General features: G+C 45.7%; 1 protein-coding gene across 17 annotated transcripts in view; it reads right to left on the bottom strand.

Annotated features, from left to right (window-relative positions):
• The window catches only part of LOC116851258 (sex determination protein fruitless), a 134,194-nt gene that overhangs the window by 49,581 nt on the left and 79,525 nt on the right, over positions 1-5,088 (bottom strand). Inside the window, exon 1 of one of the 17 annotated variants that reach the window (XM_032830531.1) lies at positions 3,315-3,610. The exons of the other annotated variants lie outside the window; for them this stretch is intronic. The gene's annotated coding sequence lies outside the window, so the exon portion shown is untranslated. Of the gene's footprint in view, positions 1-3,314; positions 3,611-5,088 lie in introns of those variants that run through there. 17 annotated transcript variants of the gene reach the window in all.

The following is a 5,088-nucleotide window of genomic DNA, read 5'->3' as shown; positions in this document are numbered from 1 at the left end:
TCTCTCTCTCTCTCTCTCTCTCTCTCTCTCTCTCTCTCTCTCTCTCTCCTTCTCTCTCAAGGGCCGTCGTTCTCCCGCTCCCTTCCCCTCTCTATCTCTATCTCTGTCTCTCTCTGTCTGTCCGTCTGAAACGACCGACCGATCGACCGACGTTGGTCAATCGGCATGGTGTTCTACTGCTTCACGCTCGGCCTCGTGTTGCAAAACGAACGATCCAGAAACTGAAAGATCCGCAATATGAAATATCCCCGCCGTCCGCGGTATTCAACAAACCTGTCATCGGCAGATTATCAAATTTTTTTTCCTACTCTTTCGCTCTTCCAGACGTCCGGGTCACTTTTCGAAAAAGGAAATATCTCGCGACGATATCGATGTCGAAAGCGCACTCGAAGAATTCGTCGTTCCCCGAAATTCGGATTTTTCATTTATTTTATACTCTTTACTTTTTTATGTCTTTTTTTCGCAAGACTGCTAGCAACGCTCGAGAACGATGCGTTGAGACCGCGGATTGATTATTTCGATTAGTGTAAAGGACCCCGCACAAAACCTAAAATTGATTTTTATTTATTTCGTGAATAAATATCAATGTATCACTTATACTTATAAGACATACGTCTTACTACTGCGGATGACCATATTTCACTACTTTGACCCTTTATATCTTGGGAAATATTGACTTTTGGGACTTGGTGCAATGATAACTTTTTATCAGCATGGCGAAAACTATAACATAGTGAAATTTCAGCCAATTTGACCGAAAACCATTTTCCATAGGTTTTGTGCGGGGTCCTTTACACGCCGTCAGGAGTCGTAGGTTTAAATTTAAACTGAATGATCGGCAATTTTATATGCAACAATCTACAGTCTGCCCTCATCTTTTGTCCTTTCTTTTTTTCTCTTAAGCGTACATAAGAGAGCGTGTATTATGACTGTTTCTTTCCGCGGGAAAACAATATCGCGCAGACAATAAGAAACTTTGATAACCAAAGTAGAAATTTTTATCATACCTCCACTAACCTTCATATTCCACTTAACACTTACTTTGATACTCTGAAGCTCATGTCAATCTCTTTTGATTTTATTTAACCTAGTTTTAGCGACAGATCGCCCCTAGAACCTACAAGTGACATTTTGCGCGTTTTCTGTCATTTAGATGCCCCAAGCAAAGCTTTCATGTGTATTAAACTGATCCTTCAGAATATATAGATATTAGAAAGCTCAGATCAAAAAAGTGAGACTAAAATTTCGGCTCGACAGCACACTTTGAGTTTCTCAAAATTTCAAAAAACTTCTTAAAATCAAAATTTTGATTCTATTGTGACTTCAATATTTAACGTCTAGTTTGATACTCTGAAGCTTACATCAATCTCTTTTGATTTCACCTAACCTACTGACTTTGCCGAGAGGTCTTCTTTAAAACCTGTGAATGGCATTTTGTGCGTTTTCTGCTATTTAAAGGCGCTAAGTGGGACGTTAGTTGCCATGTGTATGAAACATATACTAATGATCCTTCAAAATAAACCGATGTTAGAAAGTTCAGGTCGGAAGTGAAACTAAAATTTCGACTCGGGTTAATCTTCAACATTGTGCGGAATCTTTACAATGCGAACGAACCGAGCATAAAATGTTCGAGTCTGTCCATTTTTAGCTTACACTGTTTCGGGGAAAGAAAGATGCAGACTTCACGTCTTCCTTACTTCGTCACTTCTAAACGCGCGAGCGTGACCGGCGACCGGACGTTTTGTTATTAATTAACCGACACGCGAAGCACGACTCTCTTCCTTATCGCGGTTACGTCGTATCCGTGCAACGTCCGAGCAACGTGATCTCGTGCACTCCCGCGAACAACATCGCGCGTGTCATCGTCGACGAGGACAACACAACGACACGCATCCGCGATGTCGGAAGTCGCCTGCGCGCGCGCGCGGCTCCATCTCAACTTTCGACGAGCGAGAGAGTATGGCAAACTTTGCACAGCCGCTCCCGAGAGGCGGCGGAGCGTGTGCGCCGGCAACGGCACGAGTAAAATCCCATTTTCCGCCGAAAACTACGTCCGCAAAAAAGAGACGCGCGCGACGACGAGATCGCTCATATCGGTGACGCGGCTCTCGACCTCGCGTGTGGAACGAGAGAGAAAGAGAAAGAGAGAGAGAATAGGGGGAAACCAAGAGGGGTCGAAGTTGAGTGCGACGGAATGAATTGGCACACAGAGAGGACAAGAGAGGACAATCTCAGACGTTAATTTTACATGGTCGCTGGAAGCTACGTAATTATTTTTGAAAAATACAGCTCAATTTTAGGACCAAATACCGATTTTTTCGTTCGGTTACATATCGTGGCGTACTTTTTCTTAATTCTGCGTACAGCATCGTTTACAATACTATACGGAAAATGGACAGTTGAATCGATGATGACACTCAGAATAACAAAAATGAAGAAAATTATCTATATAATGTTATCTATATTATGTATATAATGTCTGTCTGTGTATGTGCCCTATTCAGATGCTAAGTTCGAAATCTTTACCGACAGAATACTAATCTTTTTCTGCAAAGTTTACGATGAATAGAATTACAAATGTTCTCACACGATAAAAATACGTGTGAGAATGAATTGAAGTATTGCTGAATGACAAAAACGATAAAAATTTTAGAGTTGATATTTCGAATATAAATCAGGCTGTCAGATGCTATCAGCTAAAGTCAATATTCTTCTTGAAAAGCAAAGACCTGGAGCTTGTATATACTGAACACGAGTTTTGCTCCATACAAAAAAATTTTGAAAAATATTGCTGTACTTTTACATCTGAATTCAGAAACTTAAATATATCGGGAAAGTTTACAGAAAAATCTCTACACACGCGTGGTTAGGTTTTCCGTTGAATATGGTAAAACAAAGCAACATACATTTACAAGTTCTGTATGTACAAGAGACATGAAAAAGATAGCGTAATTGTGTTAGTGACGTCTCTGTGTTATCGACATTTTTCGAGTTTGTTATCGACTCCAGCATCCCCTTAATTGCACCCTTTGGTCGATCTGGGCCAAATTTTGCATAGTTACTCTCTACGAGCCTGCGGAAAATATAGGCTACCATGAAACCCTCCCACCCCCCTACCCCCTCTTGCTTCTGATTCCATTCCTTTGACACTTTTTGAAAACCCGGTTAACGCTCGATGTAACTTAAACAAGTTACATATAATGATGAAATAAAATAATAAAAAATAAATACTGTTAAAATAATAATTAAAATAATAACAATAGCCATCCATCATTATCCGATATATTCCTCGTTCTCAGAGTCTTAAGACTTACCGATGTAGCCAACTAGAAAAGCGGTCGTCCCTAAAACCGAGCGCGCTTTCAAAGACTCCCGGAGGGAGAAGAGACTCGCACTTTCGTTCGAGGGCCTCGTCGCGCGACCATCGACCTTTTAAGGGCGCGCGACGCGTCCTTGGCGACGCATAATCCTATCAACAACGAGCACGGCGCGGCGACGAGATTACCGGTATAGCGTACCGTTAGCGCGTGCACACCGGCACCGGCACACACCGCGAAAATTTCAGCGGGATTGCTTTGTAAAACGCAACGACCTACAATGCTACAAATGCCGCGCGGAGCCGCCGTGTGTCTCTTCTGGCCCTCCACCTCGCCGCCACCCACCCCTCTGGCCGCCCCCGCCGCCTCCTTTTCCACCGCTCGGAACGTATCCCTCCTCCTTTCGGTTTTTTCCTCCCCTTAGCAGCCCCTTCTTAGGCCGACGGCCTCCCCTCTCCGAAACGGCCTTCGCCAACCACCACCCTCGCCTTCGCACCCCCGCGATCCCCTCGTCCAGTACGGCACTACACGCCGTCAGGAACGTATCGGAGAGATTCGATGCCCGAGCGAGACGCTCTCTCTTTCTCTCTCTCTCTCTCTCTTTGTCTCGTATACCGTCGCGAAGAACAAGAGGGGGACGCGCTTGAAAGCGCCTGGAATTCGCGTCTCGCGACGCCTATGAAATTTAATCGCTGTTTTCTAAAAGGAAAATGGAAGCGTCTGACATTCACGAGCATATATCTCCCTGTTTGTCATATCACAAGAAAAATGAAGATAACCGAAGGAGACACATCGCGAAAGCTCATTCAGCACTTGTAATGGAGATTAAGTCGGACGTGGGTGAGACGCCGCCGCGAATGGTAAGAGCGGACCTTTGCATTCACGTCCGAGAAGATCGCGATACAATTGACGCGGCATAACTTCGCGGCGATACCGCGGATAAGCCCGCAGCGATCTAAGTAGCTATTAGTGTCGGACATGCGTTATCGTAATTAGCAACATTAGTTTCGTTACCGCGCGGCCGTATGGCTCGCCGGTAACGCAAATAGAAGCGCACGCGATGCAGGGTCAAAGCTACAATGTAACGCGCGTCAACGTAAATAGTCGGTTACGTAAAGGGAGGGAGAGGGAGAGAGGAAGGAAGGAAAGAAGAAAGGGAGGGAGGGAGGGAGGGAGCGAAGGTGAGAGAGAGAAGGAAGGAAAAAAAAAGGAGAGACCAGCGAAAGAGATCGGTTTTTACGGCGGGCGTAGAGTTCAGCAGCCGCAATTAACGCGCGATTAATCCCCGCACCGTTGAAAGATTACAACGCGCCGTCGCTGCCGTGCACGTCGTACGCGCGTCGTCGTGACCGATAAATCTCTTGAAAATATTTTTTTCAAAAAGATCGGAATTTCCCAGCCGGCGCGCGACCTTATCGTTCGCACGCTCGACCGCCACGGGCGAAAAGCAAAACGCACGAGAGGATTGATAACCTCGCGTCGCGCGGGATCTTCGGCCCGGCTCGCACGAAGAAGAAGCGCACACGCTCGCGGCTTTTCGCAAAAACGGGTCTCGCATTCTGCGCCGTCGATTTTCTCGGACGACCGGCCACGAGAGAATGACGAGGCACGAGCGATATCCATCGAATGCCCCAGGCGGCCGGATTCCACGAACGACGCAATGAACGACGCAATGAACGACGCAAAAATATCGAGTCTGTGCGATATATCACACGATAAATATCTTATTATTTATCACGTATTTCCTCCTCCCCCCCCCCCCCCCCCCCCC

The sequence above is a fragment of the Odontomachus brunneus genome, unplaced genomic scaffold (assembly GCF_010583005.1).
Source record: "Odontomachus brunneus isolate Ranch 3 - 2012 unplaced genomic scaffold, Obru_v1 Obru_scaffold_169, whole genome shotgun sequence".
Taxonomy (NCBI): Eukaryota; Metazoa; Arthropoda; class Insecta; order Hymenoptera; family Formicidae; genus Odontomachus; species Odontomachus brunneus.
The sequence above is the reverse complement of the archived record's forward strand: the minus strand, read 5'-3'. Positions and strand labels throughout refer to the sequence as shown.